At 36.4% G+C, this 14,872-nt stretch overlaps 1 protein-coding gene across 1 annotated transcript in view; it reads right to left on the bottom strand.

The window, feature by feature from the left end:
* Nucleotides 1–14,872, bottom strand: part of LOC134530968 (DDB1- and CUL4-associated factor 8-like) — a 45,907-nt gene that overhangs the window by 2,018 nt on the left and 29,017 nt on the right. The window lies entirely within an intron of this gene.

The following is a 14,872-nucleotide window of genomic DNA, read 5'->3' as shown; positions in this document are numbered from 1 at the left end:
CAGGCCTGCTGTCACGCCCATTTCCTTCGCAAGCCGTAAACAACAGTGGACTAAAGTGGCATAAGTGACACAGTTCACAAGCAGAGATGTATTTTTTCAACTAAGCGGAGGTTCAAGAGGCAGTAATTACCAGCGATCTAAAGTAGAGTTACGAGGCAGACCATGTGGTTTAACAACCAAGCTGTTCTCATCCCTGTAAATTCACATCTTCCAATGGCAAGATACAGGTCTGCAATTATAACGCTACCCCCACTTTAAAGTTTAACATTTTTGGTGAAAACCATCACATTATATTCAGGTAAAACCAGTATATAAATTGATCATAATTATTGTATTCATGTTTTAACCCTAGAACTCTGTCTGGGGTCATTGGGGACCCCAAGCATCTTTCATGTGGCGGAAGGATGTCTAAAATTTAATCTACAAGTCTGAAGTTTAATGACTTTTCTTGCAGCATTAATTAGTTTGCTCATTGAAATTTACGACAAGTTCTACGCACTTGTTTACATACAATTCATAAAAACAGTTAAGATGGGGTCATTTATGACCCCAGATAGATTAAATGTAACTTTTGCTAAGATTTCAAAAACCTATGTATATCCCAGAGATTTTAATGTACATGAGTCGGGTGGGAGTACAAAGACTGGTAGACACTGGGAGTTAACTGGTTGTATTGCCAACTAATTGTTTAGTTTGTAATTGTCAATTGGTTTTCCCGTCTAACACTTTTCATTCCACCAGTCAGGTGGACAACACTGATTTCAGAAAGCGTAATTTGGCAACATTGATTTTAGTACACGTTAGTTGGCTACTCTGAGTTGGTGATGCTACCCTTTGTTGTTATTGTGAGCTAACCTCAAAGTTGTAGATTGAGATTGTTAGCTAAATAACAATTTTGTGTGGGTGTTTTGGGATTCATTCTAGTTCAGTTATGGAAGGTGTAAATTTTGCACGTGGCTACAGTGTAGAACAAGCTATGGAAGACTTGTTTCATAGCAGCAGTGATTCAGATGGTAGTGATGCTGATGATGATGGGACAGAGACACAAATAGAAGAAAATGATGACATTTGTCTGAATGAAATTGAAGTAGAAGAAAATTATACTTCGGATGAAGAAAGAGAAAACCAAGATACAATAATTGTAAGTAGAAGTAGAAATATTGACTGGAGTACTAAAGAACCAACAGTTCGTAGGTTACCATCTCGCAACATACAACGATTTGTATCAAGTATTCCTACTACAGTTGTTGTTAACTCGGCTACTGATTGCTTCAAACAGTTTTTTACAGATGAAATGATAGATATTATAATTCGGTACACCAATCAACGGGGAAATGAACTGAAAATGTCGGGAAAACTATTAGACTGGCGTAATATAGACAGGCGCGAGCTAATTTCATTTTTAGGTTTGCTGATTATGTATGGTGTACAAAAGGGTCGTGGGAAACCTATTGAAGAATTTTGGGATTGTGAATACGGCATTCCTCTTTTCCGTGCTACTATGTCACGGGTACGATTTCAGGCAATCTTGCGTTCCCTTCGTTTCGATGATTGCAACACAAGACTTGAAAGAAAAGAAAGGACTGGAAATAAGGCTGAACCTATACAAGAACTATTTGATTTGTTTGTTGTGCAGTGCAAAACATCTTTTATACCTTCTAGTAACATTACTGTAGATGAACATCTTTGTGTATACAGAGGTCGATGTAGTTTCAAGGTCTACATTCCTTCCAAGCCAGGAAAGTATGGCATTAAGATTTGGTGTGCTGTAGACTGTGAAAATGGTTATTTGGTGAATCTTCAGATTTACACTGGAAAATCATGTGATGGAAGGGAAGTGAATCAAGGCAAGAGAGTGGTCACAGATTTAGTGAAACATCTAGCTCAGAGTGGCAGAAACATTACCACTGACAATTTTTTCACGAGCTTTGACTTAGGTCAAGAATTGTTGAAAATGAACTTAACTCTTGTAGGCACTCTACGCTCTTCACGAAAAGAAATCCCAAATGAGATGCTACCTTCAAAAACTAGAGAAGAAAACACCACCAAATTTGCATGCAGTGGCAAAACACTATTAGTTTCTTATGTTCCAAAAAAAAATAAGGCTGTGATTCTCTTGTCTACACAACATCAGTTATTCTCAGTACCAGTAGAAAACAACTTGAAAAGAAAACCGGAAGTTGTATTGTTTTACAACTCCACAAAATCAGGCGTTGACACACTCGACCAAGTGAGCCGTCATTATTCTGTAAAAAAGGGAACGAAACGTTGGCCGTTAGCTATATTTTATGATCTCGTTGATCTTGCTGCACTCAACGCCTACAGACTTTTCTGCGTAGGCTTAGAGAAAACAGAGAGACGTCTGTTTCTAATGAAGTTGGCTAAAGAAATGGCAAAGCCTCAAGTGGAGCACCGTGTCGGTTTACCACAAGCAAGAAACACGGCTATTGTTAGTAGCATCAAAATGTGTGGATTTGGTGATATTCTAGAAAAAAAACATCCAGAACCAACCCCAAACAATCAAATGAGAAAGCGAGGAAGATGCTTCATTTGCCCCCGGTCAAAGGACACCAAATACAGTTCAATCTGCAAACGATGTAATATATTTGTGTGCAAGGAACATTCTGAAACATTAACTACATGCAAAAACTGTGAAGACGAGTCTAGAATAAATTCTGATGGAGGTGATTGAATGATGTTTGCAGTTAAGTGAAAGAAACTTTTCAAAATGCTGCAAATGTCGTGTAATACTGTATAGTGAACACTAAGAAACATTAAACCATGCAATACCTATGGAAATAACTGGATCAAATTCTGATAAATATTTCCGATACATATTGGCAGTTCAGTAAAATTTTCTTAATGGATTATAGGATGGGGTCAAATATGACCCCAGACAGAGTATTAAGGAAAATTGAGCAGACAGAGTTGTAGGGTTAAACAATGATAATATTTTTAGTAGCATAACATTAATTACTATAAGATTAAGATGATGCCCTGCAATACAAAAGAAAATAACATTTCCTATTCTCATCCATGTAGCAATCTACAAACATGCAACCATACATACATATTTTTCAACTGCTTCAACAAACCACAAACTGCGGTACTCGACTAGTACGAGAACTGACAACAGCAGAAGATTTTGTCATAATTAGTAGTACTTTTAACAGCTGAATAAAGATGAAATACTAATTACAAAGTTAGATTCCCACTTTCAAAAACCACAACCCCCCCCCCTCCCCCCCCCCCCATTTTTATCAGATCTCAAATTGCACACCATGAAGAATAAATTGTGGAATAAAAATTCTTGCAAATTTGTTTAACAACAAAAATCTTCTCTACAAAAATTTTTAATATCTCTAACCATTTTCTTTTATTGGCAAACATCAAAACGACCTGTCTTTGGTGGTGTCTGTGTTGTGCTTCTCTATTCCAATTCTCAGACTTCTTATGTCACTCTTGACCAATATTATTAATTTCTCTTGAACATCTGTGTAGTTGAAAGACTACAGGCATGGTCTGTGGCTAAACTGCATCACTTATGCCACTTTTGACCGCTGTTGTTTCTTCCTCCTGAATCTCGGCACAGGGCATGACAGATGAGACAGATTAATATTTTGAAGAGGTATTGGGGGGGGGGGGGGGGGGAGAGAGGGAGAAAGAATAACACTAATTCAGTTTGTAGCATGGTTCCTCCCACTTTAAATCCCTCCTCTTCACTGTGGTTGCTGGCTCATTTGAACCTCTCTGCCTCCGTCTTGTGTATTATCATACATTCTTACCTTCATTATTTGTTTGCTTTGTGAATGACTCCTTTGTACTGCAGTGGGAAACCTCTATTTTTACATGCTTTATATTAGCTTCACCTGTATGTTTGTCTGTCCGTCTGTAACTCTTTCGACTAAGAGTGAGTGGCTCATCACTGTAAAATGTCCCACCAATTTCATTACGTTCGTTAGCCGAGCGGTCTAAGGCGCGCGACTTCTGTGACGTCAGCTTTCGGATTCAGCGATCGTGGGTTCTACCCCGACCACGTCGAAAAAGAAAATAATGTTTCTTTTTCTTTTTTTTTTTCGGTAAATTCTAAGATTATATCCGTACATCTAACTGTAAATGATTCGGAGAGACTTTACCATTTCTTTGTGACGTTGCAACTCCAAATAGTTATCTCAGATGGTAATAGGTAGTGTCGGTAACTCATTTCCCTATGATAATTATACATAAATATAGTTTAAAAAACTAAAAAAACATGCTTTTAAAGAATATCAAACTAAAAAGTTAAAAATAAGTATAGTTTAAAAAACTAAAAAAACATTCTTTTAAAGAATATCAAACTAAAAAGTTAAAAATAAATATAGTTTAAAAAACTAAAGAAACATGCTTTTAAAGATTATCAAACTAAAAAGTAAAAAATAATTTTAAAATTTAATTTATGACTATAGTATATAAGCAATACTAGTATAAATGAGAAAAAAGCATGGGGCGCTTAATATACAAAAAATATGGCACAAAGCGCCTCAAGCTTTTTTCTCATTTATACTAGTATTGCTTATATACTATTGTCATAAATTAAATTTTAAAATTATTTTTTACTTTTTAGTTTGATAATCTTTAAAAGCATGTTTCTTTAGTTTTTTAAACTATATTTATTTTTTTTCTAATTACTCCTTGCTGTTTGCTCTCAATTACTGTGTAGATGTATGTACAATGGTTTCTACAGTCAAACTGACCTTGCATTTCAAAACACCCATAACTCAACTTGGTTTAAATTAGGGATGGGTCGGTACCGGTTCTCAGCATTTTAACCAGCACCGAGAACCGCAGCTAAAATGTTGGTGCTGGTGCCGGTGCCGGCACCGGCAGTATAGCAAAACCCTTTACAAAAATAGTCCTTCAACTAAAACTTAACTGCAGCATGAAATGGCTAATTGACGTCAAATTCAGATACAAATTATTTTTTTGGACTTCTGTGGAATAATATTCACCTCTAACTATAAAATAAATTACACATAAAAATTTAATATCCTCCTCACATCTGTGAACAAAGAATGTTTTTCAATCAAAACATAACAGTGGAAGGTGCCATAGATAGTGATGGGAAAAAGCTGTGTTATTTTTATGCCAATTTCATTTCAATAATCAGCAATTGCTGTGTTTTGTGTTTTTATAAGAAAAAAAATATTTTAAAATGATATTTTAAAAAAAGAAAAACTTTTACTACCGGGACTTACGACATTTTATTCAAAAGTTTAAAGCAACGAACTGATGATCACAAATTTAGAACAAAATTTATTTGTGCACTCTTACATTTATATTATTCTGATTACGAACAATTAAAAATTAAGAAATGAATGCTGTATGTACAAAAGTTTTGTTACAATAAAAGTGGTTAAACTTTATTCATGTTAACGCTACACACTTCAGGTCTTGTTGAAATTAATCATTGTCAGAATTTCAGCATTTTCTCGTAACAACCTGCGGCGCCGGTCACTTACTACAAGTGAATAATGTGAGAAGGACCTCTCACTGTCCACATTGCTTGTAGGCTGCCACAAAGCCTTCAAACAAACTGAAGCAAAATGTGGGTGGTCTGTTTTCAGAGAGCATATAAGGGTTACCATGTCTATGTCCGAACAATATGGCCTTCCCAGCTCTTCCACAACTACATTCTTCATGGCATGGTATCCCTCTAAAAATGTCTGCAGTTCCATTTGCTTGATGAAAGGAATGTTGTGCATATAACTTTGCAACATTTCATTGGAAGGAGTTTGCTGAGTTATTTTTCTAGGATTCAGTAATGAACTCATGCTTGAAAAAATCTTTCCTGCTGGACCTTTTTTCTTTAAATCCTGTAACTTTATATGTGCCTTCACAGCTGCTGCTTTCAGAAGGGATACTTGTTCTGCCTTAAGCTTAAGTGAAAGACTCTTCAATAAACAGACAATACATTCACCAAACTGCTCAACTTGCCCTACACTTAACAGCTGCATTTTGCTCACCAAATCATCAAGTTTACAGGTTAATATGTGTGATGTTGTGTAAGCACAACCTTCCAGGAATGTGCTTAGTTCAGACAGTTGTCTCCAGTGGACTGAAACAAATTCAGCTTCAATTTTTATTTGAACCACCTCTGCAGCAGTGCGGTCCTTTAACTAGCTTATGCCACTGTTCTCTGATTCCAAGCTGCCATCAATGTTTTCAAAATATTCCACTATGTTATCAAAGTACTCAGAAAGGTAAGTGACAGAATGGAACCAAGAATTCCATGTTGTCAAAACTGGTTCATGAGCCCTGACTTTGCCACTGGGTGTTCCCTATTTTTCTGACAAGAATACCAAGTAGAGGTTTCTTCTCCTTCTGCTGTTAAGAAATGCCTTCTTAACCTTAGATACTGCCTTGTTAAGAAGCGGCAGTGTACTTTGGAAGGTGTTGCCTACTAAATGCAACTTATGTGCCCAACACTGCACATAAACAGCTTCTACCAACAATCCACTCAGTGTGGTGAAACACTTGTTCATGTAAGGAGCAGAATCACTTACTATGGCTTTCACTGAATTGTAATAAATGTTGTACTTGTTCAATGTGTCCAGAACTGCTTTAGAACATGTTGCATGGTTTGCTGCATCAAGAACAATGGATGCCACTAACTTTGTGTTTTGGCTACTAGCACGTTCTAATTTTTTGAAAAGGATGTTGAAAACACATGCCCCTCCTTTATCCGTAGTTTCATCACATAGCACACATATATTGACCCCTTCAAATTCATCTTTTAACTGTGCTTTCACTTTCTCCCCCAATTTTGGAACATATGTTCTCCTAAGGGAACTGGCTGTAGGATAATCTCCCCCACCCTTTACATTTTTATTAATCCAACCACGTAATTGGGTGTTGTCTAATTTCTGGAGTGGTATGTTGGCAGATATAAAAGCCTCGGTTGTATCCAAAATAAATGTCTCTCTGTCCTCTCGTACTTTTTCCCCGACTTTTGCGACTTCTTCTAGTGTTGCAAGACGTTTGCTGCCACTGCTTGTACCCTCGGCACCTAACCTCACTTTCATATGATGCTTACTAGCAACATGTTTGACAACAGTGTCCCTTCTCTCATAACAACTCAGCAATTGCACCATTTGCAGAACAAAATGCTGTTGGAAACGTACAGCCCTTCCGATTTAAATTACGTTGCCCGCGATAAGCAAGATGCTTTAAATTTTGGCATCGCTATATTGGGCCTAGCAGTAAATAAGTCGAAACCTTCAAGGATTCTAGTTTTACTTAAACTGCCTGCCCGTGTAAACTTTTGCAAAAGTATAGAATATTAATGAACACGGCAAATTAACTAGGTATCCCGAAAGATAACACACATCACGCGTTGTTTTGCTAACAAAAAATTGGTACGTTGGTACGTGTACTATCGCTGTGCTCGCTGCTAGCGCATTTAATTGTCTTCCGTAGCAATCTGGCGTCAACGAAAACAAACGAATATCGAGTTCAGAATTCGGGATGGAGTAATAAATGTTTACAAAAACATTATAGAACATTTTTTTGGTACCAGGTATTCGAAAAGAACTAATTAAGCAGCGGAGTAAAGCAATGAAAAATTTAATCAACTGAAAAATTATGTTGTATTCTATTGTGAAGCGAAGGGGAAGGAGTAAGGCCTGCTGTGTGTAAATATGGAGGCTGCCGGCTGAATAAGTACTGCAATGGGTAATTTTCTGAATTGATAGGCGTAATGTTTCTGGCAAGACGCTAAAAGACAGCTAAGGTGTTTTAAAATAAGTGGTATTTCCAACCTAATGTGTGAACATCGTATATTGTGACATCGCGCACATAATCTTTTATAAAGTCGCAAATAATTCATATTTGAACATTTTTTTCCGGAGATTTTCAGAATTTCGCGTTTTATAGTTATAAAAATCTTTTTTAGCGTTTTTTCGCGAAAATTCACAGAAAAATCATTACACTATTTTTTCCCATCTCTAGCCATAGATGTAGTTCATCGATGTGTGCAACTGTATAACGTGCCTCAGCAGAGAGATGAGAACAGAAAGACGCCATTATTGTTTCACTGGTTTTTAAAATAGGCAGCTTATTGAGTCGTTCACACGTAAGTATGGGTGACTGGCATATAAAGAACAATTAAAAGTGCAAATTCCATAGTATATTTATTTAATAGAACTGATGATTGGTTTTAAATATTTTCGTAATAATTTTCGGCATTCTAAAATTTTATGCTTTTTGTGCAGTGCTGTGGAGTGTAAGTTCACTGCATCTGCAGCCATCTCGCGGAATGGCTAGAAACTTTCTCTTTTAGGCAAACGGGGTTGCTTTGAAAGTGGCACGTCTTTGTTTTTAGAGTTAATAGCGTTGACGAATATCCCGCAGACACATGATAAAAAAAAAAGCAAAATGGTGTATGGATGTGTAGATGTATGTTACTACTGACTGGTCAAACAAAATGCTTGTTGACACTTGTAAAGTATAATTATTCTAGCAAAATTGTGCAAATTGTGTAAGAAATGGTATCAGAAGTGTGGCAGTAATTTACTGTTGACTGTGAAAACAAACTGAATTCGACGTTAATAAGTTTGATGGACAATTTATTATTTTAATTCTTTGAAAGTTCACCATCATTTAATTTATTTCCATCATTGTAATATTTTCTTTTTATTCATATGTTTTAAAGGATGGTGTATGTAGATTTATTGAGGTAATTGCTAGATTAATATATGTAGTAAATTTAAGTTTTATTAAGTGTTCTCTTTATTATTTAGAATTATTTTTCACTAATACAAATTACATTTGTAATAGGTTGGTGTGTTTGCTGAAGCTTGAAAACTATACTAAACCTTTTAATTTGCTTTGATAGCCTCTTTAAAGACTAAAACATTATGCCAATGCATTTCTTTGTAAGCATACAATAAAAACATTTGAGGACAAAACAATACAAACAAATTATTATTTTCACAGTTATAAACATTAAATTGTTAAAGATGTAAGTCTGGATAGAGGCTTTTTAGTGTTTTTTTGTAGCCAAAACAATAAATAGTTTATTACTTAAAACACCTCATAAATAATGTGTGAATAATGTTTATTTAATTTTTTAAGACAGAACCGAGGATAGAGAACCGATTTTTAAGAACCGGTATCGAACCGAGAACCAGGAAAAAAACATGAATTGACCCATCACTAGTTTAAATAATACATCAAAGCGTAAGGGCACAACTGAGATCACTTAAAGTGCTGCCAAGAATAAAAAAATAATTATTAAAATAACCAATTTAAATTCTCATCATTGTTAGCTGAACTTGATAACTCATGTTCCTAGCATTAAATTCTTCATAGAGAGCCTTTAAATCATATTAATCTGCAAATTATAATTTTTTAGTACCTCCCTACTTGTTCAATTTTTTATTATTTATTATCAGAAAATCACTTTAATATTTGGTGTATCCTAATAATATTGTAAATGTGAAAGTATGTTTGTCCTCAATCACACTCAAATGGTTTAACAAATTCTAATGAATTTTGGTATAGAAGTCAATTACATCGTGGAATAGGACCCAGGATACTTTTTATAACCCTAATCCTAATGGAAAATGCAAAAGTATGTTTGTTTAAATGTTTGTCCCTTAAACTGGTTCAAATGGCTGCATGGATTCTAATTACGTCATGGAATAAGATATAGAATAATTTTTATAATCCTAATCCTAATGCGAGTTGCTAAATAATGTTTGCTTTAAAATGTTTGTCCCTCAACAGGCTCAAACAGCTGCACGGATTACAAAGAAATTTGATATCGATTCTTGGCCAAAGTAATAACTTACGAGAAGAAGTTTGAATCGCCAAAGAAGTTTCACTTCTATCACGTGCACTGAGTTACATGCACTCTTAAGTGAATACATATGTTTATCTTTAATCGCTCAACTGTTAAATATCATCTCTGACATTTGTGGAATCATCTTTGACGAAATAAAATAATTAATTATAACTAAGAATTCATATGAGTTTAATTTAATTACAGTAGAATGCCGCCGATGCGACCCCTCTCTGATGCGTACGTTCCGTTTATACGACCGTTTTTTGAGAAACCGTGAAAAATTTGAGCAGAGAAAGTCGAAAATTTGAGTAAAATCGGTTGAAAAACAAGTCTGTTACACTTTGTTGGGCGCTATGTGTTCACGTTTATCTTGGCGAGCGCTGTACTGCAAGCAGGCAGGCATACAAAAGACGGCTAAAAATAGATACCACCCATCTAGACTGTCCACGCTGGCCAATACTGGTAAACTGCGCGCATCACCTGATAGCATCTGCGCGCGCGTCTATTGCCGTACCGGACCCGTTTGATGATTGTGACTCGTTTTTGAATTTACACGGACTCGTGGATTCATGAAAATGAGAATAAAGCGAGCCAGTTTGTCGCTAATGAAAAATTATGAGATTGTCCAGCAAGTGGATAAGAAGACAATTTCCAAGACGAAGATAGCACAGCAATATGGCATTCCGAAGTCTACTCTCTTCACGATTCTTAAGAAGAGAGAAGAAATTATAAATGCAGTACAGAAGGAAGGCAGCAATTTGCAATTGAAAAATTTGAGGATCGCGACGTATTAGGTGCTTCAAGTGTGCGTGAGAGATAAGATAAAGAAGGTGATGAGGGCGAGACCTGCCAGCCAATATACAGTAAATTCTCTTTAGTACGTACCCCTCCTTTACGTACTGTTCTGTATAAAGTATTAACACGTCGGTCCCTTGAAAGGCAATGATAATTCATAGGGATTATTATCATATAACGTACAATTTTCCTTGGCGCGAATCATTATTACTCGGTAATACGTACAATTTTTATTCGTGTGAACATAAAAAGTTTATGTAATATTTCTCTATGTAGTATTTCTACATAGAATAATTGCATTCACTCGTTTTACTTCGCTATACGCCATATTACGTTGCTTACATTGCTTTACAAGCGTGTTTATTGATGAACATGGCTAAAAAAAACGATAGCGTCAGTGCAGGAAACAGCGCGCGGATAAATTTCATTTTAGCGTGAAACATTACTCAACTTACGTATTTACGTGTTGACTGACTGCCAAATCAAATTTATCAACATCAAACAAAGACACGGGGCCAAATTTTAAATATTGTTGAATGTACTACATATATTATGCATATTATCGTTGTTGAATAAGCAAATGGTTACGGCAGCGATGACATGTTTTATTACTCGTACCTACTGGCTACACTGCAGCCTGTGACCGAGTGTCTAGAGGTTGGCTACGCTGCATCTTGTAGATATTCTAAACAGTGTTTTGTTCGCGACGTAACGTAACCTATACGGTAATAACGTATAAACGGAATATACCCTGAAATTGTAATTCAATTCCACTTACACATTGAAAGAACTCGCACTTTCTATTACATAGATTGTTAGTTTTGTTAAATGTATACTAGATAAAATGGCAAGTGAAACTTTCGGCCGCAAATAAGATTTGTAGGTCACACTATGAGTACCGGTACTAAAAAAGTGTCGGTATTAGTATTGCAACAAAACTCGAGATTCTAAAAGCGGTTGACAACTGCAAGAAGAAGTGTGATGTGGCAAAACACTTTAATATCGGGCCCACAACTCTGTCTACAATAATCAAAGACAGAGCTAAGATAGAAGAGAATGCAGCAAAATTGCACCACAAGAGGCAACGGTACAGAAAATGTGTGGATAGTGACCTCGACAAAAATCTTTTTGATTGGGTTGTTCAAGCACGATCCAATAATATACCAATTTCTGGCACAGTACTGCAAGAGAAAGCACGCATGGAGGCGTTAAGGCTTGGAATGGATAATTTCCAAGCCTCAAGTGGGTGGCTTACTCGATTTAAAGCAAGGTGGAATCTAAGTACACTTAAAATATGTCGCAAAGAAGCAACAGTTGATACCACAGTGACAGAAAATTGGAAACAGAATTTACATTCTCTCACAGCAGGTTATGCTGATAAGGACATTTTCAATGCCGACGAAGCTGGCTTTTTTTTATAATCTCTTGCCAGACAGTACTTTAAGCCACAAAGGTGAAACCTGCCATGGAGGGAAACGCAGTAAGGAAAGATACACTGTACATACTTTTCTGCACTAACTCTGATGGCTCTGAAAAATTGAAGCTTTTAGTTATTGGTAAATATGCAAAACCTAGATGTTTTAAGAACATTAAAAAAACACCTTGCACCTATAAAAACAATAAAAATTCATGGATGACTGCTGTGTTATTTAAGGAGTGGTTACAAATGTTGGATGCCAGAATGGGAGCATACAACAGTAAGATTTTGTTGTTTCTGGACTCTTGCACTGCACACAAAGTTGGTGTCGAGTTACAGAATGTAAAGATAGTTTTTTTTCCACCTAACTGCACAAGCAAATTACAGCCTTTAGACCAGGATGTAATTTCTCAAGTAAAACGCTTGTACAGGAGGCAACTAGTGCAGTTTCTATGTTGGCAGATGGAACACCAGAAAGATGTTTCAAAATTGAAGTGGAACATTTTCAATTCCGTGGAAAGACTTTGTTTGGTGTGGGACAAAATCCCTCCTGTTTCCATTGCAATATGCTTCAAGAGGGCAGGTTTCAGCACTGACAACTCTACAGATGCATCTCTGGAAGCTGATGTCCAGTGCCAAGAAGAAGATATACTTGAATGGTCTAAAGTCACAGTAAATCTGCAGGTGCAAGAAGCAACATTTTCTGACTATGTTGAAGTTGACACAGCTCTGGAGACTTGCCAAGAACACGACGACGACATTTCTGCTCCTGCTGGTAGTACTGAAGACCTGCTGGAGGATGATGCGGAACTGGAGATAAAACGTCCTACAAAGCAAGAGGCAACCAATGCTCTGGATGTTCTCCAAAGAATGTTTTTGACATCTGAAGTGCCAGAAGCAAACATGGAACTTTTCAGGAAAGTTGAGTGTGTGGTAATGAAAGATATTTCACAGCGAAAAGTCCAATCTACCATTCTGAATTTCATGCAAACATTGTAGGTCTAACTAAGTGTACATTGTAAAGTTGAACATAGTTTTTATTATTAGTACATAATTATTTTGTTAGTTTTATTTACCGGTAACTTATGCCAGTGCCCAAATTTTTGTAATTAATGTTTTCAAAGTGGAGAAAATATGGAAATATGGAAGATATGGAAATAATACTGTATTGTAGGGCCTACGAAATGAACATTTAAAAACATCTCTGATGCACTGTATGAATAGTTATTACTTCCACTGCAAAAAGAGGTAAGCCTACTATGTATGTATATTTAAGGTTACCTATGTATTTAAATTATATTAATTATGTTTTACTAATATTTTGCATTACTTTACTTTTTTAAGTAAGTAATTGATAAATTGATAAAATTGATAAAAAGAAGGCGTGTAAGACCACATACATACGTTTTAATTGGAAAATGAAAAAAAAAAATTGTATACATGTGCGGGAAGCGACATTTTTTTTGGTTTAGGGTAACTCCTCTATAAAGTACTCCTCTATAAAGTAGTATCATATTTTTGGTCCCCTAAAGTACTTTATAAAGGGAATTTACTGTATTTGTGGGAGGGGGAGACATTTAAAAGAGAGCGAGCCCTGCAGTAAGTGGAAGTGGTCAAGGTCGACATTTACCGTCACACTCTTGCTAGCTAACGATGCTGCTGGTTGCCAGCCTCACACACAGGCACACACACACACACACTCGCGCGTGCGTACGCATGCACGCACGGCGCATGCTCATTGCTCAGTCACAAAGTAGTGTTCAAGGCTGACCGAGATTGCCCGAGCCTGAAAAGTTTGGAAAATTATCCACCCGAGCCCGCCCGAAATCAAATTTCGCCTGCCCAAGTCGGCAAACACATTTACTTTGCGACGTTCCATCGTCAGCCAGTGAATAAAATACAAGTGTCTGTGTCGCCAGACAGTGACGACTGGCGAGTAGATGCGTACGCAGCCAGCAGTTCCGCTCTCCTTCTCCTCACTTACCCGTCCACACGTGTTTTTTTTTTTTTTTTTTTACGCTGTGAAGGGACGTGGAAAAGATAATTGCTTGAGCTGTCAAAATAAACATAGCTGAAGGGCGGGAGCGCATCCTGTCGGTCTGTCGCTGTGATTATCTACTCCAAAAACATGTCACAGCATTTCGGGATAGCATTGCTCTTATATCTTTCGTTTATAGCCGAATGTTTTCTACCTGATCCACACAAGTTCCTTCGCCACGTTTTGAACGAAAATAACAACCAGCCGGCTAGCATAGCCTAACTCACAAAGGCGATTTTTTTATGTATTTGGATATATTTGGCGGGGAGGGGGGTCTCTATTGCGACCATTCTGTTTATAAGTCCGGTTTTCCGGAAACCGCGAGGGGTCGCATCAGCGGGATTCTAATGTACTTTCAAGTGTTTTATTATGATTGCAACTTTGTATATAAGGTAATATCTTATTCAAGTTTTTCATTCAAATTGTTTTTGTCATGCATAACATCTAATGTATTATTTTAGGTGTGTTTACTTAATTTAATTATGCCAGGCAAACGTAAATCAAATCTTTCCCGATGCACAAATCTCGAGCAAAGAAAGTAGCAAGGCGTGAAGAGACATTAAGTGAAACAAATCTCAGAAGACTTTGTATGTGTATTTATTTCATTTTTATAGTATTGTATCCCTCATAATTTTATCATAATGAAATTTATAGAAAACAAAAGATAAAAAAATCAATTATTACTAAAAAAATTCTGGTCTAATTTCTTAAATGTGCAACATATTTTTTTTTGTTTTTATTCTGCAAATGAGAGCCTTCAGTCTTTCACATGTCAAATCATGGTATGTATTAGTTTTGG

This window comes from Bacillus rossius, chromosome 3 (genome assembly GCF_032445375.1).
Source record: "Bacillus rossius redtenbacheri isolate Brsri chromosome 3, Brsri_v3, whole genome shotgun sequence".
In the NCBI taxonomy this organism is placed as follows: Eukaryota; Metazoa; Arthropoda; class Insecta; order Phasmatodea; family Bacillidae; genus Bacillus; species Bacillus rossius.
This window is presented reverse-complemented; position numbering and strand designations above follow the sequence as displayed.